Here is an 11,124-nt window from a genome sequence, read left to right as displayed (position 1 = left end):
AGCTCTTGCCCGATTGCGATGCTACCACTTGATAGGCTGATTTATAGAGAAGTCGGGGAACATTCCCGCACCCCAGTGCCAGCCCGAGGCAGGATTCCTAAGGTGGGGAGAGAGGCGGTGGCGGCGCCGCCTGCTGAGATCGAGGTAGGAGCAGCAGCAGGCGCGGCTGGGAGGGGATGCCAAGGGCACGTTCATCTTCCAGCGTAAACACTGTCCCGCAACTCCTCCGCCCCTCGGGATGGAGCGCCAGCGTCCCCGGGGTGCATGCGTGCAGGCCTGCTCCACCGGCGCATCCACGTGTGCAAGCTGTGCAGTGACCTAGTTCTAAACCGATCTCCTGTGGGCCTGGCCTTTGAATGCAGGCCAAAGGCCCTGACCTAAAATAGACGAGCCTACTGCCCTGTTATTTTCATGGCTTTAAAAAAACAAAAAAAATCCTCCAAAGCCAAGCAAGTATTTTTATCCCAGGCCTCGCTCAGAATAGCAACACCTATTTACTTGGAGGGAGGAGACTGCAGGGCCAGTTTCAGTGCGGGTGACTGACTATTCCGGACCGGGTGGACCAGCACACTTAGAAGCCTCCTCCGCATCGCAGGGCCAGGCGCGCTGGGGCCCTGCACCCGGGGCCCGCTGGAACCTGCCGCTGACCCAGCCTTTGCTCCACCCGCAGGGCAGACGAGCAGGTCCTGCGCATGCGCGCCTCACTTCCAACCTCCTCCTGGCTGGGAGACACCCTGACAGCAGGCTTTGCTTTTAGGTGTGGGGTCCCAGACCTCGGAACCGCGGCTTTAATTTGTATTCATTTATTCTCTGCAGTGCTGGGGACAGAACGGAGGGCCTCGGGGCTGCTGGGCAAGCGCTCTAGCCCCGAAGCCCCGCCCAGCCCCGCCTGGGTTCCTCACCCTTCTTTCCACCGCCAGCATTTGGCTGTGGGTCCTTCACCGGTTTTGAGGAGCGCACACCGCGGCCCTGAAGAAGCATCCGCAGTCATGGCCCATGGTCTGACGGGATGCCAGGAGCCCTGCTGAGCACGTTCCTCCCTTTTCTCTCACTGATTGCTTAGGCCTAACCTATGAGCCTGGGCTACGTTGAGACCCATTTTGCAGAAGGGAAGACTGATACTTAGTTTGAGCAACTCGCACAGGCTCAGGGTTAGGCGGAGGAAGAGCTAGGAAATGCGAACCCAGCTCAGTGCTGCCCAGGCTGAGCTCTGGATCTTCTGCACAGAACTATACAGATAAGTAAAATAAAATAAAATAAAATAAAATAAAATGTCTTGTCTTTTCTTTTTTTCTTTCCGCTCCAGTACTACAGAACGAACCCAGTGGTGCTTTACCCTTGCGTTTCATCCCCAACCTTCCCAGATTCCATTTTTTGAGACAGGGTCTTGCTAAACTTCCCAAGATGGCCTGAAATTTGTGATCCTCCTGCCTCAGCTTCAGAGTAGCTAGAATTACAGGTGAGATGCTACTATGTGGAAATGGTCTTATATCACTTGGTATAATAACTATTTATCTCCAAAGAGGACCCCAAAATGTGATTTCTGGAGAGGGTTAGGGAGTAGAAATTCCAGACATTTTTTACTAATGTATAAATTTTTTTCTGTATATTTCTATGAGTATGTATGTTTATTATTATTCAATAGTATTTTATATTTAATATTTACATTAATATTATGTAAATATATGACAACTTGTTACTATATTAATAAGAACATATTTTTGTTATTATAAAAACAAATGCTGGTGGTTTGAGTGAGGCACAACTGGAATCCCAGCAACTCAGGAGGCTGAGGCAGGAGGCTCACAAGTTGAGGCCAGCCTCAGCAACTCAGGGAGACCCTGTCTCAAAATTAAAAATTAAAAGGACTGGGGATGTGGCTCAGTGGTAGAGCACCCCTAGTTTCAATCCCCAGTACTAGGGGTGGGGTTGGTGGTGGTGAAAGAAAACAAACATTAGTTTACTTTGAGAGAAAAATAAACCGGAGAAATCTTCAGCATCCTTGGCACAGTCTGGGATAATAATTCACACCAACACTCTGGTTTGGTTTGGTTTTTGGTGCTGGGGATTGAACCCAGAGGCCCTTCACCACTGAGCTACCTCCCCAGCTCTTTTCGTTTCTTATTTTGAGACAGAGATTCACTAAGTTGCTTAGGGCCTCACCAACTTGCTGAAGCTGCAGCCCTTGAACTTGCAATCCTCTTATCTCAGCCTCCTGTGCCCCTGGGAGTAGAGGCATGTGCATTGGCACCAAGCCATACCACAACACTCTGGAGCCAGGTTACCTGGGTTCAAATCCCAGCACTGCCACTTCTGGCTGTGTGACCTTCCATCAGGGATTGGTGATCTCTGTGTCTCTCATTCCTCCCCCATGGAATAGGAGATAATGATAGCTGCGACCTCAGAGGTCAGGCATGGGGATTAACATACGAAAAGTTCTGAAGAGGTCTCTGGCACACAGTGAGGTCCCAGACTGATTAGAGGCTTGCATGACACAGATGCCTGCTCTTGGGGTGGCATTAGCCAACCAGGTGCAGCTTGCCTTCTCCATTTTGCTAACGAAGGAACTGAGGCACAGAGAGGGGTAGTGATTTGCTGGAGGTCACACAGCACAGCGACTCTGGGAGCCAGGATTCAAAGCTGGAAATTTAATTCTAAATCCTGTGTCTCTCTCAGGCTATGTATGAGTCTAGTACTTTCCCTCTCCAACCTTAACATTCTGAGATCAGTTATTAAGAAGAAACTTTATTTTCGTCCGCCGGTTGTTTCTTTTTACAATAACTGTTGCCTGCCAGCGCCATCTCTAAGTGAAACGAGGTTTTCCTTTTCAGGGCACACTAATGGTTAAGTTGAAGGCACAGCCATCATTCTCTCCCTCAGCCTCTCTGAACCATTTGGCAAAGAGTCACTGGTGCCTACTCTACTTTAAGGACTGTGCTGTTGGGAAAGCATCAGAGCTCTTGAATCAGGAGTGTGAAAGTCGAATGGAGATGAGACTGAACGAGAATGTGTGTTGGAGCCTCACAACCATCTCTGTATTTTTTTCAGTGCCAGGAAATGAATCCAGGGCCTTGGGTATGCTGGGCAGGTGCTCCACCTCTGAGCCATAACCCCAGCCTTTTTTATTTTATTTTGAGACAGGGTCTCACGCAGCAGCAGAGGCTGGCCTCAAACATTTGATCCTCCTTCCTCAGCCTCCCGAGTGGCTGGGATTACAGGCAGGCTCTACCGCTCCAGCTTCCCATGTGACTTTAAGGCACAGCTAGGGTTGAGAGCCAACGTTGCTGTCAAAAATCACTTTTTTTTAAGATTGAGTAGTATACATTTTCCCATGAATATGAAGAAACAATAAAGAAAGGAAATAAAGGAAAGGGAGGGGAGACATTCCCTGTGCCTTCTAAAAGAAAAATAATTGAGTCCATGAAATGAACCCACTATAGTTGAGCCGGAGAAAAGGTAGATAACTTTACCACATGCGCAGGACAGGGGTGGTCACACAAAAGAAAAGTGAATACTCAAATACCCAGTGAGATCTAGAAGCGTCTGCATCCTCCTCAGAGGGGAAAGGAGGATGTAGACCACTCAGAGGAGAGCAGTGATTTCTGGGAAAGATGGATGGGTCCTCAGAAGTGCAGGTGCTAGACTGATAAAATCTGTCTGGGCGTGATATCGTTTTCTTGGCTTGTTTTTTTTTGTTTTGTTTTTGGTATCAGGGATTGAACCCAGGGGTGCTCAACACTGAGCCACATCCCCAGCCCTTTTTATGTTTTATTTAGAGACAGGGTCTGGCTAAGTTGCTTAGGGCCTTGCTAAGTTGCTGAGGCTGGCCTCGAACTTGGGATCCTCCTGCCTCAGCCTCCCCAGTTGCTGGGATTATAGGCATGTGCCACCGTGCTGGGCTCCAGTATTCTTTCTTGTGATCTATTTACTCTTCCCTGACTGGTGAGATTCCCAGGGAGGAGATTTTTTTCTTTCCTTTCCTCGATGCTGGAGATGGAACCCAGGGCCTGGGGAACGCTAAGGCAGATGCTCTGCACGGAGTCACATCCCTCCGACTGGTCTCCCCTTTCTGAATGGGAGCACGCGTTGTGAGGTGCTGGTTCCTGTTTCACCATTACACTTCGGGTATCATGTGGGGCAGGGAACTTGTCTCTTCAGTTCACAGGTCTTTAGAGTAAGAGCAGGCGCACCCGAGAGCCTCGTGGATAACCGGATGAGATGGAGTTCATGAGAAACTTGACTTAACGCCTAGGCCTGAGGCTGAAACTGGATTAGACTTTGGGGTTTATGGGAGGAAAATTCACTTTGCATGTGTGCGTGGGGGGGTGGGGAGCAGGTAGGAGGCTGTGGTGGACGGTCTCCAGTAGGGCTCCCAGTGACCTTGCGAGTGGTCCCCTCCCACACTGTATCTGGGCTGGTCCCCCGGCCTACTTTAACCAACAGAAGGTGGCAGAGGCATGCCATGCCGACCTGGGACTAAGAGCTAAATGGCCTTTGCCGTGTAGGAAACCACATGAGAAATATGGTGATATTATGCTGGAAAGACCCCATGGGCCAGCCCTGCGGAGAGCAAGAGGTAGCCCTGGAACTGTTTGGAAAAAAGACTTTTGAGCTTCTGCTTGGGCTGAGTCCAGACATCGACTCATCCCCGCCAAACTGCCAGACCCAAGAGGACCACCCTGGATATGCCAGCACAGACAAATGGCACCCCATGACCCCCTCCAACCTTCAGGGTCCTGAGAGGTCATCAGGTGGGGGTGTGTTTGAGCCACTGAGTTGTGGGGTGGTTTGTGATGTGGCGATAAATAACCGAAACGCCTCTGGGCAAATCCCACCAGAAACCAAAGAACAAGGAAGGTCACTTTAGGTGTCTAACCGAGTAAGCACCCTGGGAGAGAGAGAGAGAGAGAGAGAGAGAGAGAGAGAGAGAGAGAGAGAGAGAGAGAGAGGGAGGGAGGGAGGGAGAGAGAGGGAGGGAGGGAGGGAGGGAGGGAGAGGGAGGGAGGGAGGGAGAGGGAGGAATGGAGAAGGGTGGAGAGCGGGGCTGGCTGGTGAGCTGGGGATGCCCACTCTGATCCTGGTGGTGTGGACACAGGGCGGGAGGAAGGGATTCCTGGGCTCTGGGTGCTCAGAACAGGAGGGATCGTGAGACGTTCATTGCAGCAGAAAATGCTGCCGGTTTTGAAGGGGAAAGCATGCTTTCCATTTTGGGTAGCCCGCGGCTGGGAAGTGGCGAGTTGTGTGCGTGGAAATGTCAGAAGGGAGGACGGTCAGAGGAGACGGCCCTGGCTGAACGGGTTAACTGAGGTGGGCGTGGCCGCGCACGCGTGATCCCTGCAGCTCTGGAGGCTGAGGAAGGAGGATCCCAAGTTGGAGACCAGACTGGGCAACTTAGCAAGACCCTGTTTCAAAATAAAAAAAACGCGAAGGGGATGTAGCTCAATGGTAGTGCACCCCTGGGTGGTGCAATCCCCAGCACAAAAGAAGGAGGAGGAGGAGAAGGAGCAGAGGAAGAGGAGGAGAAGGAGGAAAGAAAAAAGTTAGCTGTAACTAACTGAGGGTGAGAATCCACCCAGAGAGAAACCCTGGGTTGTGATGAGAAGATATCCAAGGACTGATCTCTGAGGTTCCCCGATATTTAAGTCTAGCCTGAAGGGACAGCCAGAGAGATAGAGTGGAAACCAGGATGGTACAATGTCAGGGAAACCATGAAAAGAAGGTTCTAGAAGGCAGGGTTGGATAATGAAATCCTCTGCTGCTTAGACAAGAAGTCAGAGGAGCGCTGAAGGGGTCATTCGGGCTGGTGGCCCTCGGGGAGGCTCCTTCAGCTTCACCTGGGCCTAATCCTAAACTCACTTCCTCGTCAGCGAGCCTGAAGTCAGTGTGGCCGTCAAATGGAAACGGGCCAAGAAACTGGAGCTGTTGCCAAAGAGCCAATCCAACTGGCCAGTAGAGCCATGGCGGGTGGGGGGAAGGAGTTCAGCTTCATTTACGACCAAGGAAAGGCCAATTAAAGCCACCGGGTGGGCTGGGAGCGTAGCTCAGGGGCAGAGCGCATGCCCAGCATGATGAGGCTCGGGTACCGTCCCCAGCACCAAATAAAAACAACAACGACTGTCATGAGGTGTTATGATGGCTGAAAATCATCACAATTATTTAAAAGACTAACAATACCAGGTTTTAGTGAAGATGTTGAGCAATAATTGGAATAATTGGAACTGGCACGACTCTCTTGGGAAGAGTCTGACACTAGCTAGTGTGCTTGTATTTTTATTTATTTTTTTGGAATCCGGGATTGGACACAGGGAAGCTTAACCACTGGGCCACATCCCCAGCCCTTTTTGTGTTTTATTGATTTAGAGACAGGGTCTCGCTGAGTTGGTTAGAGCCTCGCTAAGTTACTGAGGCTGGCTTTGAACTGGCGATCCTCCTGCCTCAGCCTCCCGAGCTGCTGGGATGACAGACGCAGGTCACCGCACCCAGCTGGTGTGGTTGCAGACGTGCATAGTGGGTTAGACCAGGTTTCCTGGGAGGCCAGCTCTGAGGAAGAGGTTGTTGTGCAAAAGATTTGTGCTCTCAGGAACACCTATGAGGATTAAGGAAGCTGAATTTCACATAGGGAAATGGGGAACGGCCACGGAGACCTCAGTCATGGGGAGACCTGAAGACCGGATCACCCTTCAGAGCGGTCCTGAATTGGCAGGAGGGGGACGTGCCTTTGTGCAGTCATCGCCTGGGGTTTCCTCTCTGAAACAAGTTGTCACCTCTTCCATTAGAGGGCATGATCCTCAGCACCTGGTCCTCGGGGGCATCTCTAGGCAACACACGACAGTCACGCACCATGAAAAAGACACTCCACCCTGTGTCCCAACACAGACTAGCCCCACCTGAGGACGGCTTCTCTAGATTCTAAGGCTCCTGTTTAGTTTTGTTTGGGAGCTAGGGATGGAACCCAGGGCCTGGTGTGTGCTAGGCGGATGCTCTCCCGCTGCTCTGCACCCCGAGATCTCTTTAAGCCTAAGAGGATGAGTGGAATGAACTGCAGCTGCCATGCTACCGCTGGCCTCAGGTTACCAGTCACCCTCACCATCTCCCTCCACTACTACCCAGTCTAGGTCCCCTCACCTTCAGTCACATCTGGGCTGCTCTGCGTGGTTTACCTAGTGAGATGCTCCTGAGGTCTGAGCCCGCGGTCGCCATGCTTGTTTTGGTCATGGCTGCCCCATCTGGTCATTGATCATCAAAACCAGTTGTAGAAGAACCAAGAAGCGCCCCAACGGATCAGATGGAGTGAGTATCAAAAGTATTTGTCCCTACAGTATGTAGTAGCCCTGCTTCCGCCTGACGGCCGCAGTCCATTTCACCTGCCAGGAGGATGACTCCTTTTTTTCCCTGCTGTTCCTTGGCACAAGGAGCCCAAAGTGACCAGGTTGCAACTCCTGCTTAAAGTTCAGTGACATTCTTGTGTGTTTCCCAGTGGACGCAGCTCCCTTCTGGGATCGAGGACCTGTAGACCTACAAAGCTTAGATCCCTGTGGATGCAAAGTCTGAACTCTTCCACTGGCTCCCTGGCAGTGCGTGAGATAAGCCATTCAGACTTCCACCCCTGGATGGCCAGGTCCAGCTCTTCTGCATCAGCAGGGGGACACCACCTGTTGATGGCTGTTTAGGGTAAACACTGTCCCTTGTCCCATGGTGGTCATGCCCTCAGAGTATCATTTCCAAGTCACTAGGTCTGCTGCATCACTTTTTGCTAGCTAACATGATTTTTTTTTTTTTTTTTTTTTTTTTTTTTTTAACTTTTAGGCTTACCATGTTTTGTTTTGTTTTGTTTTTCTTTGGGGATTAATCCCAGCAGCAGGCAGTGCCTTACTACTGAGCTACATTCCCTTTTTTTTTTTTTTTTTTTTTAATTTGAATCAGGGTCTTGCTAAGTTGCTTAGGGCCTCACTTGCTGAGGCTGGCCTCCAACTTGTGATCCTCCTGCCTCAGCCTCCAAAGTCACTGGGATGACAGCTGTGGGCCTCCTCACCCTGCTTACCAACAGTCGTGATGGTAAAATTCTTTAATATTCAAACTTTAATCACAACAGTGTCCACAGCAGGGGGAGGGAAGGTTTTCAGGTTCCTGACTGCTTCTCCTTTCCACAATCACTGCCCAGATCAAGGCAGCCTAACTTAGTGGCCCAAGTACAGCAGCCCACTCCAACATGAGACCTCTAGGGAACATCAAATCCACTTAGGGTCTGACATTGAGAGGGGCCTTGGCGTTCCTCTTCATTCTGCTGCTCCTGCCTTTTGGCACAGGGCAGAGTTTTCTAGGCACTGCTGGGTTGAAATGAGCCAAGAATGCCAGGAGAAAGTCAGAAATGGAATCTGAGTTCACCTCCGACCAGGGTCCCTCGCCTGTGACCCTAGAAAGCTGGAGTGGATCTGCTCAGATGGAGGGAAGGGGAGGGAACCACAGGGCCCGGAGGCTTGCCAGGCATTGACCCAGAAAGCCTCAGGCCTGCCTGTGGGCAGCAGTTTGGGTCAATGGTACTCCAGGGAGCACCGCGGTACAATGACATTCAGACAGAACTTATCGTCCGTGTGGCGGAGAGAAAGGACACAAGGCAGAAGAATTCAGAAGTACCACATCTGCTTTTTCACAGGTCTCTGTGGGCTGGAGTGAGGCGTTTCTAGGCTGGGGCTGAGAGAGGGTCCAGTTTGATTGACTCAGATGTAGATTACAGCCTCCAAATCCTCCAAGATCTTTCGGTCCAGCAGCTTCTCGGCAAGGTGGCTTGGCAAGAAGTCCAAGGGATCCTGCAGTCATTTGTCAACTCTCTGCCACCTTTGCTGTCCCATGGTCTACGGTGATGCTATTGGAGACAGTGGGTCAAACATCTTGTGCGTCTTTAGGTTGGCTGAGGCTCTGTAACCGGGAAAGGCTAGTTGGCAACCAAACTGTGTGCCAGTCTCTGTCGAGATGAGTCGCTTTCCCTCCGGCTAAGAGAGGGCCAGTGTCATTAGCTTGCCATCAAGTGGCTGTGGGGCTCCTGGATGGTTGCCATACTGAGGGTTCCCTATTGATCTCTGTCACTGGGTAATTGGATATTCAACACTGGCAGCAGCTAGATCATTCTTAGTGAATGCAGGTGACTTAAGAGCCCACCGGCAGGTATTCCCTCCCTATGAGGGACCACTCCAAAGAGTTTTTTTAAAATGGCAATAATTCTCTGCTGCAGACTGAACATCTTTGCTCCGGAACCCTGGGAGTCTAGCTGGTGACTGTCACTGGGGCTTGTCACACACACGCTGCATCTGTTCCCACCACTGATACATCTTCCAGATCTGATGACCCAAGAGACTGTTTCACCGTAGCCTGGATCTGCTACAAAGCCCTTTTCTGCACTGGGACCTGAGCAAAGTTGGTAGCCTTCCTCAGAAAATGGTCCATTGTCCCTCAGTATCCCTGGGGCACCCCTTCAGATACCAAAATCCTCAGGGTTCAAGTCCACTGGTGGTATACACCTAATGCCAGTGACTTGGGAGCCTGAGGCAGAGGGATTGCAAGTCCGAGGCCAGCCTCAGCAACCTAGCGAGACCCTAAGCACCTGAGAGAGCCCCTGTCTCAAAATAGAAAACAGAAAGGGCTAGAGACCAGCTCAGGGGTGACGTGCTCCTAGGTTTGATCCCCAGCACCAAAAAAAAAAAAAAAAAAAAAAAAAGATTTGCACAGTATCTCTGCACATCCTCCTGTATACTTTAAATAATTTCTAGATGACTTATAGTGTAATGGTATATAAATAGCTCTTATTCTGGACTCTTGAGGACATAGGACAAGAACAAAAGTCTGTACATATTCAATATAGATGCAGAAAAAGGAGCTAAGGGATGTAGCTCAGCGGTAGAGGGCCCCTGGGTTCAAACCCTCGTACAAAAACAAATAAGTAAAGTGTTTCTTGCCGTCTTTATCATTAAGATTGGAAAAGAATGTAGAAGCCAGATCCATGGTTGGATACCATATACGCCTGAAGCTATGTGAACCGGGTCTGTGAAAGATACCATATCTAAAGTAGTAGCTGCAACTGGGGTTTCTATTTGATTCTTGCAGAAAGATGAATGAGTTGAAAGGCGGGTAGAAGTCAGATGTGGTGGTGCACCCCTGTAATCCCACAGACTCTGGAGGCTAAGGCAGGAGGATCACAAGTTCTGGGCCAGTTTGGGCAATTTAGTGAGATATGTCTCAAAAAGTAAAAAGGGCTGTGGATGTAGCTCAGTGGTAGAACTCTGTACTCTAGTAAATAGGTAGAAGAAAGAAAGGAAGGGAAGGAAGGAAGGAAGGAAGGAAGGAAGGAAGGAAGGAAGGAAGGAAGGAAGGAAGGAAGGAAGGAAGAAGGAAGGAAGGAAGGAAGGAAGGAAGGAAGAAGGAAGGAAAGGAGGGAAGAAGGAAAGAAGGGGCAGGCTAGATGCTGATCACCATTCTGGAATCCTTTAGGTTTCACATAGAAATCTATGAAGGAAGAATTTTGAGCCTCTTTGTTGCAAAGGAGAAAACGGAAGCTTACAGAGTTACAAAACTATTAATTGTAAAACGTTCTGCTTTGTCCAATCTGCTTGACTCAGGTTCTGCACTTAACCACTGAGCTACCCAGCCCGTAATTGTAATTAGATTTAATTCAGGAAAGGGGAAAACACGATCTGAGTAAACCGCTCCATGTGCACACACATCTATCACGCTTTTTGTTAGAAGTTTAATTAACAAACTCTCTTCTGGAATCAAAAGAGCCAAGTCTAATTTTTTTTCTTTTTCTTTTTCAGGGCTGGGATTGAAGCCAGGGCCTTGCTCATGCTAAGCACACGCTCTACCCTGAGCCACAACCCAGACCTACCTCACTTCCTCAAAGTGGGAAATCACACCATCAGAGAGAGCGACGTCAGCTTTCATGCCTGCAGGGTTTGGAATACTTTGTTTCCTAAGCTATATGCCAGGATGTCTCCTCATCTGATTTTCCCAGGATGGTAATGGAAAGAGAAAAGGAAAAAAAAAACAGGAAAAAGTTGCCACCCGAAATCAAAACATTCCCTTCCATATGGAACGATGCAGCTGCGAGCCAGCAGGGACGAACCTCGGGCAAAG

General features: G+C 49.9%; 1 long non-coding RNA gene across 1 annotated transcript; it reads left to right on the top strand.

The window, feature by feature from the left end:
• Positions 1-428: 428 nt before the first annotated feature.
• LOC306650371 lies at positions 429-10,904 on the top strand. The gene is made up of 3 exons (XR_013760904.1): positions 429-757; positions 1,307-1,459; positions 10,806-10,904. It is a non-coding gene; the product is annotated as an uncharacterized lncRNA (long non-coding RNA).
• Positions 10,905-11,124: the final 220 nt, after the last annotated feature.

This window comes from Sciurus vulgaris (assembly GCF_902686455.1).
Source record: "Sciurus vulgaris genome assembly, chromosome: 19".
NCBI lineage: Eukaryota > Metazoa > Chordata > Mammalia > Rodentia > Sciuridae > Sciurus > Sciurus vulgaris.
This window is presented reverse-complemented; position numbering and strand designations above follow the sequence as displayed.